Genomic DNA, 20,696 nt, shown 5'->3' with positions numbered 1-20,696 from the left:
TAGCAAACTACGCGTAGCATACTAAAGCGACATTGTTTATTTTAATAAAATGCTTATGTCAAATTTTGATGACGGTTTTCTCATAATTAAATCATTAAACTAGGTTTGTTGAAATTGTGGAATTTATATACTATAACTGAGCAATTGGTTGCCGCGGAATCTTTCTTGTCAAACCAGGAATATTAGTAACTTTTCGCATAAAACAAGATTCCCAGGTTTATTCGGTTTTTTCGACATTGCCCGTGGACATTTTGGATATTTGGTGGTATGTGATATCCAGTCTTTATTTAATTCATTTTCACGAGATAAATCAATTTTACATAGATAAAACTGCTTAGTTGCTCTATTGTAGTCTCAAAGGTTCAGGCTTATCTGGGTGGATTTTATGAGTTTATAGGAGACTTCAAAAGAAACTCTAACCGTTGGTTGTTCGACCGTAGCCACCTTCAGTCAGACAATGCATTACAAAATTACCCCTTATCAGGCCTTAGTGCGATCAAGCTTTCGTGCAACTTTCTTGCCACCCAAAATTTTTCTTCGACTCGAGTGCGATCAACACTCCCTCGGAGTAGACCATCTTTCCCATGTTAGCCTTTGCTCAATTAGTAAAAATAACTGCATTTAAAATTATATAAAAATAAATCTAAACTAATTCAAGTAAGTTACGAATGAAATAACGTCAAGTTTTTCATCATATGTACAAGTCGTCACAGTTCGTCGCTTACAGGAAATATAAGCAACATGCGACCAGAGTATAGCCAGAGATTGATCTCTTATCATTGAAATATGCATAGCAAACTTTTGGACATATTTTGCATTAACATTAGTTATAAGTGAAATTTTGATGTCGGTTTTCTCATAATTAAAACGTGATAAGGGTTTACGTTGTGTTTGAAAAAATTACTAAAATCGTTATGTTGTGATACTAAAACCGAGGGATTGATTTCTCACAAAAAGATTGGAATAAATAGAAAAAAATCAGTCTAAGCAAAATTTTTACCATTAAACTGAGTTAGACAAGACGTTTTTGGAAGAAACTGTTATAGAACTCAATGGAGATCAGTTTTGATTTGATTTTTCGCGAAATTGAATAAACCGAAAGTTTCAACCAGCGGGGAAATTATGAAAACAATGGAAGTCTCAAATTTAATATGATTTTCGATTCTACTTGTAGAAACTGACCTTTTTCTTTCAAAAGGATATTTAAAGCTTTAAATATCCAATAAGACAGTCAATAAGAAAGTTAAAAAAAGTAAATCCAATACAAAAAACAGTTACTACCATTAGACTTGTTCATCAAACTAATAAACATTAATCTCCTGATCTAAACTTATCTTGCCCGCAAACAACTTAAATGCCCGCAAACAATCAAATGTGTTTGCGCTAATAACACACGGGCTATTTTGTTGTTTATCTCAACAGCATTCTCAAACCAGCGCGGTTACTTGTTTCATAGTACACTGAATACAGTTTTATTACACCCAGGCAATCCTTGTTTGAAGTTCTCCCTCGCCGCTTTCAAGCATTCAATTGTGAACATTCCACTTTGTAATTAAAAGAAAGTATTTCAGGCGAAATTGACAGAAAAGTCCTTCAACTATAATTAGTAAACAAATAATAAAAGTAGAAGACCGAAATGACCAGAACGCAATTGCAAAGTATTTGAGGGAATTATAAATAAAGTCGAGAGTTGAAACAAGCAATCAAAACAAAACCAAATAACAAAATGAAATGACCGAAAAGTGTTTGGAATATTTGAAGGGAAAACCAGATATCTTTATCCGCTTGTTATTACCATGAAGTGTACGAATACATTTTCTTTAGTAATAAATAGGTTCCCTTTTTAACCCATGAAAATTTTTTGAAAGAAATTGTGTCTTACTGGGCAAGCAATGGATGGCGGACATTTGGGTGTTAATGTGTTCGCAACGGGAGACTGTTCTCGCCAAAACGCCGAAAAATTACAAAAAATTGGGAAAAATATTCGTGTCCCCCCGTTGCGAACACAGTAACACCCAAATGCCCCCCCCCCTTTGCGTGCCCAGTAAGACACCTTACTACTATCATCAACTGTGGTAGATGAAGAACGATGTATAGAAGGATCTGAAGAGTTGTAGAGTGGCAAAAACTCATTTTTTGACACTTTTCTCAATCTATATTACTTTGCAAAAAGCTACTCTTATGCAATGTATATACAGGCTTTTTGTACTCATATCCCACTGTATTGCCTTAAAATCACAAAACTCCCCATTTCAGATTAATTTTTAGAACTTTATTATATATTAAAGGTCCCAAGTAGTTAATAACAAATATCGCTCAAGGATAATTTAGGCTAATTGAACCTCCTTGAACGGAAAATAGTTGCAAAAGGAAGGTTTGCGAAATCTGCTAGTTGCCAAGTATTGTGATTTTGAGGCTGGAAACAGAAAACTACCTATGAATAGCAAAATCAGGTTAAAGAATCAATTAGCAACAAGGTCACACTGATAAACTTGCGTCAATTATGACTGAATGAAGACAGAGCCGTAAGTAAGATGAACTAGCCCTCAAAAATAAAACTCTCAAAGCACTGGTGGGTTGAAAGCAGGGCAAATACAAGATTAAATTAGATGAAGAAAACTTTTGTACTGAAATTTATTGATGTGTTATTTGTTTCTGTCTAGACTGCAGCGGTACATATTATTGTTCAAGAATTCTGGCTTTATTTGTTCTATGAAGATAGCCCAACCAGGTTGAGGTCCCAGACCCCAGTCAACTCTATTCAGGCTATGTCCAGATTTTGTCTCTGTTCGGACCGTGCCAAAAAGAAGTGACCTCTGATCAGACTTTCGTACGACCCAACGGAAACTGGAATTGCTGTGCGACCGTAGCCACCTCTAACCAGACAAGGCAATTCAAAATTACCTCTTATCAGGCCTTAGTGCGACCAAGTTTTCAATGAAGCTTTCATCCGACCCAAAATTTTTCTTCGGCTAAAGTGCTACCAACGCTCCCTCGGATGAGACCACACGTCAGCCTCTGCTCAAACAATAAAAAAAGCTTCAATCAAAATAAAACTAATTAATTATAAAATAATTAAAATACCTTTCAGTTAAAAAAACTTCAATTTCTTCGTAAAATTCGCAAGTCCAATCATTAGTAGTTCTCCTATGGTTAGGTCAAAGTTTATCGATGGAAGTATTAACAAAAAATATTTCAAATTCGCTGCATTTTTGTATATTGTCCCTGATCAGAGTGCAGCGCTTGCACAAAGTTTTGAGATATTTTTTTCTTTGTCACACTTTTCGTCGTTGACAGGAGATATGTGCAACAAGCGACCAAAGCATATCCAGAACTTGATCTCTCATCATCAAATTACGCGTAGCAAACTACGCGTAGCATACTAAAGCGACATAGTTTATTTTAATAAAATGCTTATGTCAAATTTTGATGACGGTTTTCTCATAATTAAATCATTAAACTAGGTTTGTTGAAATTGTGGAATTTATATACTATAACTGAGCAATTGGTTGCCGCGGAATCTTTCTTGTCAAACCAGGAATATTAGTAACTTTTCGCATAAAACAAGAATCCCAGGTTTATTCGGTTTTTTCGACATTGCCCGTGGACATTTTGGATATTTGGTTGTATGTGATATCCAGTCTTTATTTAATTCATTTTCACCAGATAAATCAATTTTACATAGATAAAACTGCTTAGTTGTTCTATTGTAGTCTCAAAGGTTCAGGCTTATCTGGGTGGATTTTATGAGTCTATAGGAGACTTCAAAAGAAACTCTAACCGTTGGTTGTTCGACCGTAGCCACCTTCAGTCAGACAATGCATTACAAAATTACCCCTTATCAGGCCTTAGTGCGATCAAGCCTTCGTGCAACTTTCTTGCCACCCAAAATTTTTCTTCGACTCGAGTGCGATCAACACTCCCTCGGAGTAGACCATCTTTCCCACGTTAGCCTTTGCTCAATTAGTAAAAATAACTGCATTTAAAATTATATAAAAATAAATCTAAACTAATTCAAGTAAGTTACGAATGAAATAACGTCAAGTTTTTCATCATATGTACAAGTCGTCACAGTTCGTCGCTTACAGGAAATATAAGCAACATGCGACCAGAGTATAGCCAGAGATTGATCTCTTATCATTGAAATATGCATAGCAAACTTTTGGACATATTTTGCATTAACATTAGTTATAAGTCAAATTTTGATGACGGTTTTCTCATAATTAAAACGTGATAAGGGTTTACGTTGTGTTTGAAAAAATTACTAAAATCGTTATGTTGTGATACTAAAACCGAGGGATTGATTTCTCACAAAAAGATTGGAATAAATAGAAAAAAATCAGTCTAAGCAAAATTTTTACCATTAAACTGAGTTAGACTAGACGTTTTTGGAAGAAACTGTTATAGAACTCAATGGAGATCAGTTTTGATTTGATTTTTCGCGAAATTGAATAAACCGAAAGTTTCAACCAGCGGGTTTCGGCAACCTTTCGGCAACTAAAATCCGTGGTTGAAAACTTACGTTAACCGTAAAATTGAAGACACTTCTTAGTCACTCGAATTAAAAAAACAAAATTATTGAAGTATGCTTTGTTGGACATTGTTAACGTAAGGCAAGAAACAAAAACCTCATCCGGGAAACAATCTATTGAAGACAATATAGGCGGAAATATTTTTGTTGAGCCTAAAAATTATCGGTTTTATTACTAGTTCGGTATAAATTGGTCATCGAATGCATTCGCTATTGAGAGTAGGGTAAGACCTGTCGGAAAGAAGAGCTAAATGTGTTGTTTTCAATGTCCTGTTTTCTGGTTGTCTAATTTTTGTGAGGTATACATTAATGTATACCTCACAAAAATTAGACCACCAGGAAACAGAACCATTGTCGGGACGATGGCCTGGCTTTGGTCGGAAGATGTTCAGAAGATGGTCTGATCAGTGGCATTTGGGTCTGGGGACAGTCTGATCAGAGGTCATCTGAAGCGCACAATCGTCTGGGCCACGGTCGCACAATCGTCTGGCTTTCGTCTGGGCCATGGTTGCACAATCGTCTGGCAATGGGCCGATTTGGGTCTGATCAGAGGTCACTCGCGGATGGGAATGGTATGATCAGAGACAGTTTTGAGCGCACATTTAGCGCACTGGGTGTTTTGAGCGCACATTAGTCTGATCAGAGGTTACTTTCGTCTGGGATGGTCTGATCAGAGGATACTTTGGTCTGGCACGGTCTGATCAGAGGCCACTTCCGGATGGCACCTCAACCTTGGTTGGCTTTTGACAAATTAAGCTCGAAGCATCTATTGATTCGATACTGAATGTCAACAAAATTTCCGATCGATTGGATCTAATTCCTTTAACTATCAGACCTACTATCTCAGTCTAGGGTTCCACCAGTCCCCTCTCTTTGCGACCCAAGTGTGGCTCAAAACCCGCCATGATCAGATTGAGTAATGACCGGAACAGACATGGGGGTCGCGCGCTGCCTGATTAACTACACTCTGAAAAATGGCCAATTAAATTTTCTTGCAGATCAATTTCTAATAATCCTTTCGATAAACTGTTCATGTGTGAGGCTCTATCTTGATTTTGCAGTTGTAGTGCCCAGGATGAAGTCCGCGAACCAAGACAGGTATTGGCCACACCGACCATACCCAAAACAGGCATTGGCCAGACCGACAATACCCAAAGATAGGTATTGGCCAGAACGAGCAGACTTTGGCCTCCATTGGCCAGACTGACCAGACATTGTCCAGACCATTGGGCAGACCGAACAGACCTTAGGCCAGACCGTTGTTCAGACCATCGGTCAGACCGTTGTCTAGACCAATGGCCAGACCGAACAGACTTTAGGCCAGACCATTGTCCAGACCGTAGGCCAGACCATCCGCCAGACCGTTGTCCAGACCATTGGCCAGACCGAACAGATCCTAGGCCAGACGATTAGCGAGACTCATTTAAACGTGTATAAACATCCAACAAAATTTATAATTAATTCGTTTCATTCTTTTCAATGACAAATGAATATAAGATTTTAAAAAGAAATTATTGAAAAAAACCCGTCGATTTAAAGACAAATGCAAATTTCACAAGAATCTTAATGAAGTATTCTAATCATCTAGATGTAGATGTCGTATACCATTTATGGGCTGCTATTTTGAATAACAGTCAATACAGCACGCATATATACAATATGGCCCTTATTTGGCTGGACCACTAGGCCTTGAAATTAGGTATTGGCTAGACCGAACAGACCGAAATATGGGTATTGGCCAGACCGGACAGACAGAAATATGGGTATTGGCCAGACCGAACAGACCAATATAAGGGTATTGCCAGACCGAACAGGCCAAAATTTGGGTATTGGCCAGACCGAAATATGGGTATTGGCCAGACCGAAAAGACCGAAATATGGGTATTGGCCAGACCGAACAAACCGAAATATGGTATTCGCCAGAACGAACAGACTAAAATTGCTATTGACCAGACGGAAGGCGCGACCCAAATTTTTTCCAGACCATTGTGGACGGTCGCACCGGACCACCCAGTCCGCGACCCAAGTCGGTCTGGCCAATACCTGTCTTGGGTTGCGTTCTTCATCCTGGGTGAGCAAGCACCTTGTCTCAGGTTTTTTCTCAGGTTTTGTCTCAGGTCTCCGGAATATGTGGCAACTTCCGCTATACTAATTCAGAGGTTGCCACATATTGAAATGTCCTTTTTTACGTTTCACGGTAAATCTTGGAGACTATAAATTATGATATCCTGTCCATGAGTCGACGAGAGTGTCAAAAGACTAATCTGAATTTTTTGCGCGAAGAAGATTGACTTTGTCAAAAACCTCTGCATTTTGATCACTTAAGTCCTTAGTGGCAATTAGAAAAGAGTATAAAGTGTTGAAAAAGATCTAAAGTGTTGAAAAAGTCTAATACGACAGCAAGGTTTCGCCACTCTTTCACATTTATCAGTATTAATCGTGAACAACAAGTTATTTGCACCGGTAAGTTCTGCTAATGTTTTTTTCACATCAAGAGCAGATTAGGAAACATATCGATGACTGCAACAGCCGTGTGGCATTATTGGAGTCAAAATTCATCTTGTTTGCAATCGTAAAACACCCACGTGCACATTTTGATATGACGAAAATCTGCAGCGCCAGAAGTTAATATGCCAGAGGTTGCTATTTAGCCAGAAGTTGACTTCCGTTGACTTTCGTCATTTTAAAACGTGCGCGTTTCGTGGTTTAAGCAGGGTTAATTAACTCTGCAGAAGTTACTTCGAAATTCTAACTTAATATCTCGAACGCTTCGCGGTTCTCGATAAACGCCAGAAGTTCTCAGTGACTTCAAGCAGAGTCACTTAACCATTACTTAATTGGCCGTCCCAGGACGAGGTTTTCGTTTGTCCTCGCTTATGATGCAGACCGTTTTTGAACGCAAACAGGGGGGACGGTGCGTTCAAAAAATACACAGTCGAGGATTCATATTTAACGAGCTGCATAAACGAGCACGTATTTTAGGTCGAGCACCATTAACGCACCAGGTAATTACGGTCGAGCCAAAGTCAGCAGCATAGACGCACCAATTCTGGAACATAGACGAGCCACGTTCTGCCACATACAAGAGCCACGTTCACCCCACAGACGAGCTAGAAACATTATCATAGGCGAGCTAAGGTCTGTACCATACACTTTTTAAACATCTTTTTATAGAAGTACTGTCGGAAAATTAGCTCAAGTTGATTGAAAAAATTAACTTTTGAAAGTTTCCAGTTTGTTCTGGATGTGTTTCCCTCCTCCTCTTTCATCCGGGCTGGGGACTGGCGACGGCGGAGTTACAAACAAACTACTATAGGAGAATTGGGCAGAGCCCTAGAAAAAAAAAAACTAGGCTCGAAAAGCCATCTCCAAAACAGACAACTTTATAAAATGACAAATATAAATGATGTGTTTATATCATGAAACAAATAATATTTACTAACTAATAAAATTAAACTAATATTAACAAAGACCAGATTGTAAAAAAAAAGACGTTAAAAAATAAAATTTCCAAATAAGCTATTAGGAAAAACTAAGTGACGAACTTTTTTTTCTAGTAGAGATAGACCAAAAACTGTTTTTGCACTAGAACCTACACAAAATGCGGAACCCCTACGTTGATTTTCGTCAGCTTTCGACAAGACTAAGACCCCATTAAAAAACGACGTTTTAAAATAAAGTTTCCAGACAAGCGACTGGGAACAACTAAGTGACCACCTTTTTTTCTAGTTGAGCTATACCAAAAATTCTTTTTATTTTACACTCTAATTACACTGGTGATACTCCATACCGAGTTTGGATTGACTTGAACAACTCCTTGACCCAATGAAAAGACCTATTTTTAAAATTTGCTAAGCGCGAAATTCGCAAGTTATAGATTCGAGACAAGCTATAGCAACTTCCGAGACAAGCTATAGCAATTTTTTTTCCAAACTCTAGCTACACAGTGGATACTCCATAAAAAATTGATTCAATTTGGACAACTTCTTGACCCAATCAAAAATAACTATAGTTAAAATTCGCTTATTGCGAAAATCGTAAATTTCCGTATGAAAACCCAACTTTTTTGCTAGGCAAGCTCTACCAAAAATTCTTTTTGTTTTCACTGTAATTACACTGGCGATACTCCATACCGAGTTTAAATTGATTTGAACAACTGCTCGACCCGATGAAAAAGACCTCTTTTTAAAACTCGCAAAAATTCTCAATTCGCGAAATTTGCAAAATTCCGTATGAAAACCCAACTTTTTTGCTAGGCTAACTTTGCCAAAAAAACTTTTTATTTAACACTTTAATTACACTGGTGATACTCCATACCGAGTTTGGTTTGATTTGAATAACTCCTTGACCCGATGAAAAAGACCTATTTTTAAAATTCGCAAAAACTCTCAATTCGCGAAATTTGCAAAATTCCGTATGAAAACCCAACTTTTTTGCTAGGCTAGCTTTGCCAAAAAATCTTTTTATTTAACACTTTAATTACACTGGTGATACTCCATACCGAGTTTGGTTTGATTTGAATAACTCCTTGACCCGATGAAAAAGACCTATTTTTAAACTTCGCAAAAATTCTCAATTCGCGAAACTCGCAAAATTCCGTATGGAAACCCAAATTTTCCTAGCCAAGCTACACCAAAAATTCTTTTTGTTTTACACTCTAACAAAAACTGGTGATACTCCAATCCAAATTGGATCGATTTGAACAACTCCTTGACCCGATGAAAAAAACCTATTTTTAAAATCTGGAAAAATTTGCAATTCGGGAAGTTCGCAAAATTCTGTATGAAAACCCAACTTTTTTCCTAGGCAAGCTACACCAAAAATTCTTTTTGTTTTACACTCTAACAAAAACTGGTGGTACTCCAATCCAAATTGGATCGATTTGAACAACTCCTTGACCCGATGAAAAATACCTATTTTTAAAATCTGGAAAAATTTGCAATTCGGGAAGTTCGCAAAATTCTGTATGAAAACCCAACTTTTTTCCCAGGCAAGCTACACCAAAAACTCTTTTTTTAAAAACTCTAATAACACTGGTGATACTCCATGCCGAGTTTGAATTGATTTGAACAACTCCTTGACCCGATAAAAAAGAACTATTTTTAAAATTCGTTATTCGCTAATTTCGCAAATTTACGTGTGAAATACTAACTTTTTTCTTGGACAAGTTATAGCAAAAGTTCTTTTTGTTTTACACTCTAACTGCACTGGTGATACTACATACTGAGTTTGGTTTGATTTGGACAACTCCTTGACCCGATGAAAAAGCTCTTTTTTAAAATTCGAAAAAATTTGCAATTCGCGAAATTCGCAAAACTACGTATGAAAACCCAACTTTTTTCCTAGCCAAGCTACACCAAAAATTTTATTTGGCTTACACTCTAATAACACTGGTGATACTCCATACCGAGTTTAGATTGATTTGAACAACTCCTTGACCCGATAAAAAAGAACTATTTTTAAAATTCGTTATTCGCTAAATTCACAAATTTCCGTATGAAAAACTAACTTTTTTCCTGGACAAGTTATAGCAAAAGTTCTTTTTGTTTTACAATTTAACCACACTGGTGATTCTCCATACTTATTCCCCATTTTGCTTTGTCAAGATAACTATGCTTTCAAGTGGAACTATCACTAGGAAGTTCATCGTAAAATCTTATCATATCACCCAAAAGATCTGATTGCTTCTTTGATCAAATAAGTTTGATAGCGTGCTTTAATCTTTTCCGCAGCTTTGTCGTCACTACTGTTTCGCAAATTTCATCCCCAGAAAGCATATCCTTGTCGTGATCTTCCAATTTTACGAACAAACAATCTTTATTACCCCTTCCAAAGATGTCAGCGTTATAGAATATCACAAGCTCTTCTCCTACTTCAATTTCCCTCAGGGCGCGCAGCCGAACACAAACGCGTCCATTAATTCCACCACCGATGTAATAGTCACAGTTTGGACGACATGAACGATTGGCCCATCGAGCTACACCAACATGCAACTTATCTCCTTCCATCAGTGACCAATTGTCCGGAAAACGACCCTTAGGCTGATTGCCAAGCAATCCGACAGTACAACTAGTTTCACCGTGTCGAATTTTATCACCAGTCTGTTCATAAGACGGACGCGATCAAAACTATCAGGTTCAATTTTAAAGCCCGCTTGAGACGCATCTGAATAGATCTGTCTCATATCTTCAAAGAGTTTCCTCAACTTTCTGTCTTCATTCTGGAGCTCAAACAACTCTTCTTCAGATAACAAACTGGTTAAATTATGTGGTTGTCTACCAATGCTCTCAAGAAATTTAACAGACACGTGGCCTTCAATTTGCGCTATATTTTCACAATAATCCAAATTTCTGAAGTTCAAAAAAAGATAAAATGACAAAAATATCATGAGTTTCAAAATCAAAAAAGTGAGAAACACAAATAACGCAGACGATAAAAAGTTCTCAAGAGCAATTGTGCAACGGCCAATTTGAAACAAACTTTCTAATTGCATAAGTCTTACTTCACGCAGCAGTTTTCACCCAACCAAATAGTCATTTTAAAAAATCACGTTGGATCAGCTGGCTCATTGTCGCATTTTTCCTGCAATATTTTGATAACAAAAGAGTCAGAAGAATATTAAAGTGTCCTGGTTGACAGACTCATGGTTAAAAAAGTAAATTTGAGTTATACTTTCAAAGAAAAATTGTCTTTCAGGTTTTCAAAAACTTCTCTCATATGTCAACATTCAATAGAGAATTCAGAGAACAACGCAAAAAGAATTAAGCTCTTTATGATACATCAACAGTACGATTGCACTACAGTTTAAATCTTCCAAACATGACTTCATGTTTAAACACATAAGTATGAAGTTACAAAAAAAAACTTTTGTAACTAAAGCTTTAACTCAAACTCAATTTTCAGACTTTGGCCCAAAAGAGTTATCACTACACACTATCAAAATGAATTTCTCCATCTAGATTATTCATGGATAATTGACATTATTTGAAATCGCATCGTTCTGTGAAACTGGTATTTCAGTTGAATTTGGCTCTTCATTTGAGTTAGGAGGCACTTCCGCGGACTGAGACAGTCGTAAAAACGACTTTCTTTCCCGCCCAGCTTGGTTAGCAGCTAGTTTTGCCTTCTCATAAACCAATCGATGTGTGAGGCGATACTTCTGGTTTACGAGGTCTAAAACAAGTTTTTATTTAGCTCTAACTAATACACAATAAGTGAAGCCAACATGCTCACCTTGCAGCTTAAAACCTTAAACTTTTCCCCCATATCTGACAAGTTAACAAGGTAAACAATACTGCAGCTTCTTTCATCAACTACTGCACAAAATCAGGTTTCTAGAAGTTGAAAAATACACATTTGAATTTCATTGTTTTATCCAACGCGGCCTCATTTCGCTTGGGAGAGTTCTGACAGTCTATCATGTCGTCAGTGAGCCCATCAATTCCAAAAATCTTTTCTGAGAGGTCGCCCAAGCAAAGATGGATGAGCATCTGCTCGCAATTCCATTAAATTTGTGTCTTGGTTCACAACACATTCCTCAGTATATGCCTCAAGCAAGTCTGGAATCCTTTTTTTAAAGAATTGTAACTTCGTTTATTTGTTTTATCTACAAAAAAAAAATTAAAGAGACCTAACTTTCATGAAACGTCCTCAGCACTTTGTAATCTGATTGGGAACTCATTTATAAGGTTTGTCTACACACTACTTGAATTCCCAATTTCAAAAACATGTCCCGAGTAAAACAACATTTTGTCAAGCCTCATGTATACTATTTCCCAATAAATCGTACTTAATTTATATGTTTTTTATTAGCAGTAAAATTAAGGTTAGCAGTATGAGAAAATATCTACAAAAAACAAAATTTTACCGATTCCTCACAAGCCTCGAAAGATTTCCTTCGCTTCTTTTCGGAATTTATCTTGACGGCAGAGGCAACAGCTGCACTTCTCACCATTCGCTGGTCATGTTCCTCAGCAGAACTGGTGAAGTCCTCACAAACTGATTCATATTCCTAAAATTGTGTTTTTTTAAAAAAAAAATAATTCAAAATCAATTCAAAATTTGCTTCCTGTAAATAATTCAGAATTGAGTGTTCTAATTTCTCAAAACGTTTGTTAACGAATAAGAATTCCAGGAGCACCAGCCTGCAAAAGGAAAGCCTAAACAAGCAGTTAGCTAACAAAAACGAAGCGGCGAAAGAAAGGATAGGTATCTATATGCCTTTATCACCTGTGCGACTTGACATTCCAATGTTTGTGTGGCAAGGCAGTATCTGGTTTGAAGAGCAGTAGTGGGCTTTCTCTTGGATTATTTTCTTCAATAGGGGACTCTCGGAAAATTTCCCTATTGTTCGCGAGCGTCAATTTTCATTTCACCTGTTGAGCAGCCTGTGAAAACACCTGGGAACTCTGATTCTGTGAAGAAATTGGGGTCCCTGTTACCTCATGCGCTGTAACTGAGTCTGCAAGAATGCTTGAGGGATTTTGTCTCGGAGATTTCATGGCTTTTGGCACAGGTGGACAATCAAGAAATTCCAATTGCAGACGTTTGGAAAGCCTAAGTTCAGCTTTTATTTTAAAGGAAGATGCAGCTTCCAAGAAGCGTCACATAACAAGTCAGGCTGTTTAAGATGATTTTGACCGGTCACCGGGCTTCAAATAAAGTTTTTCGTCAAGAGTTTTGCCCAAAGGCTATTTGTCATTCTCAATTGAAGCCACCAAAATTTTTCGAATATTAGTAAACACAAAAACTAAAATTATCTATCTACCTCCAATCTACCTACAAGGCAAGAAAACAGTACTAATCTATGTAACCTCAGGCGCTAAGAATAATAAAGATTTCAGGCTGTACAAAATCAAAGCACGACGACATCAAAATCAATCAAAACATTTTTGTATTGAATAATAATGAAGTGTTCTCAAAAATTTTAAAAGATCAATACACGCGTTTGTAGCAACACAAACTTGAAACTTTATACCCAATTCAGATTATAAGCTTTTGATAAGCATTGACTACAAACATCTACTTCGCAACCTGACGTTTCTTTTGAGCTTCTTGCTTCCTAAGTGTTGCATCAGCACTGTATATCTCAGTTTTTTCCATACGCTGCTTCGCGTTCAGTCCTGCTTTATTGGCAGCCCTCAAGTCTAGTTTTCTGGGATCAAGGAAAGCTCGTTTAGAAAATTCCCGCTAAACTGCGCCGGCAAGAAATCAAAGCAAATATCGATTTAAATTGAATATTATTTTTCTCAGCCTTCATTGGAAATGTGAGAATTCGATGAAAACGATCTGTCAAAAAACTTTGATTGGAGGGACCCTGAGTAAAGAACAACTGAAAGTTAAAGAAAAACTTACCAAAAAAACAATCATTTTCTCCAATGAGACACAGTTCGCTTGAGACCTTGCAGTTTCTTCGGCAAGATCACCTCGTATGCCAGTCCATTAACACCAAAAATCCATAAAATAATAAAATCCCATGGCCGATAACCAGAATAGATTTGATCCCAATTTTTATTATCGAGTCCAATTTGAACCGTGGCTTTACCTCAACTTGTTTATAAACAGCTGCAGCTTCAAGGGACTCTTCCCGATTTTCTTCATCGCCTTCATCACTAGAATCTAAGCTACGTGTTTCGGTGCTGTCGGTCAGATCGCTTTCGGCGTACTCGAGATTGCCAACCACAAACACTTCACCTGAGACAAAGAAAAAATTCGATGAAAGATCAAGAACAAAAAAAGGACCACAAAAAAACTCAGCGATGAGCACAGAGAAGACCAATGCCGCCCTTGTGAATGAAACTCAGTTGAAATAGTTCAGAAGCATTTCGTTGAAAACTAAAGACGCAGAGCACAAAGTCACGAATTAAAGAGCTTACAACAGAATTTAACGTTCTCTTCAAGCACGCAAGCTCCTCAGCGGCCTGGCTGGTAGCCTGTTTCAGACCTTAATGACCTCATGGACTCTTTTCTCGTCTTTCAGCATAACTTCTGCAGCAAACTGATGTTTCTCACAGCACTAAACCCAAAAAATTAAATTTTGAAACTTTCTTGCTGCTTTCTCCCTTTGACAATTAATTCTTGACAAATGCAATTCAGCAACTACTATTGAAACTACCTTACAGATTTTACCTTTAATTTAAAATTAACTCATTAACCTGAACAACACGAATGCTCTCTGAGGGAACGGTTTTTGTTACATTCCTTTGTCTGGACTCTTTATTCCTATCTCCCCCATCCAACGGTTTACTTTTTGTGATACTTCTTTCGCTAAATTGGACGCCACAGCGAACTGTGTTTCAGATGAACAGCTGAAAACACATTCTTGTTTTAATTCCTCTGACAATTTGTTCATGTTGCCCACACCGTTTTTCACAACCCAATAACTCCTTAATGTTAGACCTTGAGAATCACAACTTGTTTTCCTTCCATTTTAAGCAACTTCTATGCTAGTATTCTCTCACCCCACATATCTGATTCAGCGTCAATAATGCAAATGTTGTCCTTTTCTAGGGACATAATGAGCCATTGGAACTTATTGCTTCCCATTTCAAAAAAACTAAAGTTAAGTACATGAGTGGTTTTCCCTCATTTATATGAAATTCAACGTATCTGTCTTAGGACGCACAAGGAAACATACCCACTGACAACCGCAACTAATTGGTCTTGAGGCGCAGCAGGAAACCAACCCGCTGAAAAGCAATTTCCAGATTAAAAAGCGCAGCTGAAAACAAACCCGCTGAAAACTGTAAATTACGAAAATAAGGCGCAGCAGGGAACTCCCCGCTGAGTCACGCATCTTAATTGGCCTTTTAGGCAATAGGCAAACATTGATTATACGAACCTTCTTGTTTAGATATAACAGGAAACAAACCCGCTAAAAACCGTAACTTAATGCTCATAGGTCGCAGCAGGAAACCAACCCGCTGAAAAAGGCAATTTCGAGTTTTCTAAGCGCAGCAGGTAACAAACCGTCTAAGAACCGTAGAGTGCAAATTTAAGGCGCAGCAGGAAACTCATCCGATGAATCACGCATTAAAAATGGGCTTTTAGACAAAAAATAGGTAAACAACGACATTAGGTACCTTCTTGCTTTGACAAAGCCGGAACCAAACCTACTGAAAGAAGCAACTCTGTCATTTTAAGGCGCAGCAGGAAACGCACACGATTCAAAACGCATTTGCTAGGTTCCTAAGCGCAGCAGTAAAAAAACCCACTGAAAACCGCAACTTAATGCTCTTAGGGCTCAGCAGGAAACCAACCAGCTGAAAATGGAAATCTCCTAAGCACACCGAGAAACAAACTCCCTGAAAATCGTGATGGACAATTTTAGGGCGCAGCAGGAAACTAACCCGCTGAACCACTCATCTTAAATGGGCTTTAGACAGATAGGCAAACATTGAAAATTTGAACCTTCTTGTTTAGACATAGCAGGAAACAAACCCGCTGAAAAACGAATTTCAACGTTCTTAGGGCGCAGCAGGAAACACAATCCGCTGAAAAACACAACTTCAAGTCCTCCTGGCTTAGCAGGGAAAACAACTAATAAGGAAACAACCAGCGGCAAAAAGTTATTAATGAATTTGCTCAAAATTCTTCTTTTAATCAATAGAATCCAATAACAAACAATGAAAAATAAGAAAGCACAATTTTGTAAATACTTGAAAAAAGGCATTAGAGTACAAACTTGCATCAGTAAACAACCGTCATCACAATTGAATAGAAACAATCAAATCATTTAGAAATCATCACAATTATAAAAACAGCAAATTTAAATTTTATTGAAGCCCCTTCTCGATCAGCACTTTGTTCATTGCACTTGCCAGGTCGCCTCTTCCTTTTTCTTTCAAATGCAAACCGTCCGGCATGAAGCCTTTGGGATTATGGACTTCTTGAAGTAACTTTAAAAGTAGTAGATTTGAATTTGCTAGCGTTGCATTAAAACTCTGTATGTTGAAATGCCCACAATTAAGTCTTTTCAAAACGGTGCAGACTCTTACACGCGGAGAATGCTGTAAGGATTTTATAATATCCTAAAGTTCGCGAATTTTTCGCAGCATGTCGGCAGGCTGCTCCCTCGTCGACCATTGCGGTTTGACAGATTGTTCCGGCCCACTGCGAGAATCACATTTGGGTAAGATTTGAGGGTGTCAAATTAGAAAAAGAAGTTGTCAACTTTTCCGCGGAGTGAGAAAACGTCCCACAATTGTCAATGCAATTGTTGTCAAAGGTGGAGCCTCCAACAATAGCCGTGTGAATGTTTTCGTTGTTACTGAAGTTACTGTAAATGAACTCCAATAGCTTACCAGTGTCTGATTTTTTTATTGTACGCCCATGTTCTTGACTTGTAGAGAAGAGAGGCTTAAACTGTTTCTTGTGAGGAACACTGCTATCAGAAGCATACGGGATTCCGACTCTTTTCTTATCCATCATCAAAAACTGAGGAAAAGAAAGGAAAATATCATAGAGCTTTCGAAACAAACAACCTTTCAAACAGTAGTTAAAATTTAATTAGTTTCACGTAGCCCACTCGTACCAAGCCTTTATATATAAATACACACACAATGAACATATATACATACAAAAAGGACTTTTTCCTTGTTAGACCTAGCAGGCACCAAACCTACTGAAAAAGCAACCTTGTCAGCTTAAGGCGAATCACACGCTGCGAAACGCATTTACAAGGTTCCTAAGCGCAACAGGAAAGAAACCCGCTGAGAACGCAAACTATCTGTTTTAAGCCGCAGCTGGAAAGAAACCCACTGAAAACCGTAATTTAATGGTCTTAGGGCGCAGCAGGAATTCAACCCGCTGAAAAAGGCATATTCCAGTTTCCTAAGTGCAGCAGGAAACAAACCCGCTGAAATCCGTAAAGAACAAGTTTAAGGCGCAGCAGGAAACTCACCCGCTGAATCACGCATTTAAAATGGACTTTTAGACAAATAATAAGTAAAGAATGAAGTTACAAACCTTCTTGCTTGGAGAAAGCAGGAACCAAACCTACCGAAAAAGCAATTCGGTCGTTTTAAGGCATAGCAGGAAGCGCACACGCCGCAAAACGCATTTCCTAGGTTCCTCAGCACAGCAGGAAAGAAACTCGCTGATAACATAAACTATCTGTTTTAAGCAGCAGGAGGAGATAAACCCGCTGAAAACCGTAATTTAATGCTCATTTGAGCAAATCCTTGACTATACTGAAATAGGCTTTTTATAAAACTGCATAAGAATAACTTTGAGCTCGAAATTTGACAAAATATTAACAACTTTTTGTCAGACCAGCTAGATCAACGATTAGCCTTCAATCAGAACCTAATAGGTCTGTGATACTCCCACGTAGACACTCAAATCATTTGAATAAGTCCTTGACTATACTGAAAGATACTTTTTTTGCAGTTGCATAAGAACAATTTTTGCGCTCGAAATTTGACAACGTATTAGACATTTTTTCCCAGACCAGCTAGGTCAACAATTAACTCATTTTCGAAACCTATTAGTGTTATCACGCTCCTGCGTGGACCCTCAGATCATTTGAGCAAGTCCTTGACTATACTTAAAAAGAACTTTTTATCAAACTGCATAAGAAAAAACTTTGAGCTCAAAATTTGACAACGTATTAAGTACTTTTTTCACAGACCAGCTAAATCAGTAATTCATTCATATTCAACACCTATTGGTGTTATCACACTCCTGCGTAGACCCTCAGATCATTTGAGCAAGTCCTTGACTATACTTAAAAAGACTTTTTGTCAAACTGCATAAGAAAAAACTTTGAGCTCGAACTTTGACAATGTACTAAGTACTTTTTTCTCAGCGCAGCTAGATCAGCAATTAACTCACTTTTGACACCTATTAGTGTGATCACACTCCTGCGTAGACTCTCAGATCATTTGAGCAAGTCCTTGACTATACTTAAAAAGACCTTTTTATCAAACTGCATGAGAAAAAACTTTGAGCTCGAACTTTGACAATGTATTAAATATTTTTTCCCAGACCAGCTAGGTCAACAATTAACTCATTTTCAAAACCTATTAGTGTTATCACGCTCCTGCTTGGACCCTCAGATCATTTGAATAAGTCCTTGACTATACTTAAAAAGACTTTTTATCAAACTGCATAAGAAAAAACTTTGAGCTCAAAATTTGACAACGTATTAAGTACTTTTTTCTCAGACCTGCTAGATCAGCAATTCACTCATGTTCGACACCTATTGGTGTTATCACACTCCTGCGTAGACCCTCAGATCATTTGTGCAAGTCCTTGACCATTCTTAAAAAGACTTTTTATCAAACTGCATAAGAAAAAATTTTGAGCTCGAAATTTGACAACGTATCAAATTTTTTCCCAGACCAGCTAGACCAACAACTAGCCCTCAATCTGAATCTACTAGGACTGTGATACTCCCACGTAGACCTCAAATCATTTGAACAAGTCCTTGACTATACTGAAAGAAACTTTTTATGCAGCTGCATAAGAACAATTTTTGCGCTCGAACTTTGACAATGTTTTAAGTACTTTTTTCTCAGAGCAGCTAGATCAGCAATTAACTCACTTTTGACACCCATTAGTGTTATCACGCTCCTGCGTAGACCCTCAGATCATTTGAGCAAGTCCTTATATATACTTAAAAGAGTTTTTACCAAACTGCATAAGAAAAAACTTTGAGCTCGAAATTTGATAACGTATTAAGTACTTTTTTCTCAGACCAGCTAGATCAGCAATTCACTGATATTCGACACCTATTGGTGTTATCACTCTCCTGCGTAGACCCTCAGATTATTTTTGCAAGTCCTTGACTATACTTAAAGAGACTTTTTATCAAACTGCATAAGAAAAAATTTTGAGCTCGAAATTTGACAACGTATTGAATGTTTTTCCCAGACCAGCTAGATCAAGAATTAGCCCTCAATCGGAACCTACTAGGACTGTGACACTCCCACGTAGAACCTCAAATCATTTGAACAAGTCCTTGACTATACTCATAGAGACTTTTTATGGAACCTCATAAGAACACTTTTTGAGCTCAAAATTTGACAACCTATTAAGTACTTTTTTCTCGGACCAGCTATATCAACAATTAGCCTTCAGTCATAACCTAATAGGACTGTGATACTCCCATGTAGACATCAAGTCATTTGAACAAGTCCTTGACTATACTGAAAGAGACTTTTTATGCAGCGGCATAAGAACAATTTTTGCGCTCGAAATTTGACAACGTATAAAGTACTTTTTTCTCAGAGCAGCTAGGTCAGCAATTAACTCCCTTTCGACGCCTATTAGTGTCATCACACTCCTGCGTAGACTATCAGATCATTTGAGAAAGTCCTTGACTATACTTAAAAAGACCCTTTATGAAACTGCTTAAGAATAATTTTTTAGAAGAAATTTGACAACGTATCGAGTACATTTTTCGTATGCCACCTCGGTCAAAAATTTTTTTCTCTCAGACTGTGCTCGGACAGTGGCACTCCTGCCTAGAGCCTCAGTTCATTTGAATCAGTCCTTGACTAGGTTGAGAAGCAATTTATGTTGAAATACTATTTAGCAAGTTTTAGCGCTAAAGTTGACAACGCATGGCGTACATTTTTCTTATACTATCTAGGTCAAAATATGTCAAGTTTTTAGCGTAGACCCTCAATTCACTTGAAAAAGTCCATGACTAGGTTGAGAAGCAATTTATGTTGAAACACTATAAAGCTAGTTTTTTAGAGCGAAGTTTGACAACGTATCGATTACCTTTTTCGTATATTATCTATGTCAAAATTTCGTTCCTTCCCAGAATCTATTCGGACAGTGACACTCCTGCCTAGACCCTCAATTCAATTGAATAAGACCTTGACTAGGTTGAAAAAAAATCATGTTGAAACACTATAAAGCGAGTTTTTTTAGAGCCAAGTTTGACAACGTATCGAGTACTTTTTTTGTATAACACCTAGGTCAAAAATTATTTCCTCTCAGACTGTGCTCAAACAGTGGAACTCCTCCCTAGACCCTCAATTCATTTGAATAAGTCGTTGACTAGGTTGAGAAGCAAATTATGTTGAAACACTTTATAGCGAGTTTTTAGCGCGAAATTTGACAACGTATCGAGTACTTTTTTTGTATAACACCTAGGTCAAAAATTATTTCTCTCAGACTGTGCTCAAACAGTGGCACTCCTCCCTAGACCCTC

General features: G+C 37.6%; 1 protein-coding gene across 1 annotated transcript in view; it reads right to left on the bottom strand.

Moving 5' to 3' along the window:
- LOC142345957 (uncharacterized) overlaps positions 1 to 2,497 on the bottom strand; it is a 34,608-nt gene extending 32,111 nt beyond the window's left edge. Inside the window, exon 1 of the mRNA XM_075398423.1 lies at positions 2,435 to 2,497. The gene's annotated coding sequence lies outside the window, so the exon portion shown is untranslated. The remainder of the gene's footprint in view (positions 1 to 2,434) is intronic.
- Positions 2,498 to 20,696: the final 18,199 nt, after the last annotated feature.

Source organism: Convolutriloba macropyga, chromosome 9, assembly GCF_964194025.1.
Source record: "Convolutriloba macropyga chromosome 9, txConMacr16.3, whole genome shotgun sequence".
In the NCBI taxonomy this organism is placed as follows: domain Eukaryota; kingdom Metazoa; phylum Xenacoelomorpha; order Acoela; family Convolutidae; genus Convolutriloba; species Convolutriloba macropyga.
This window is presented reverse-complemented; position numbering and strand designations above follow the sequence as displayed.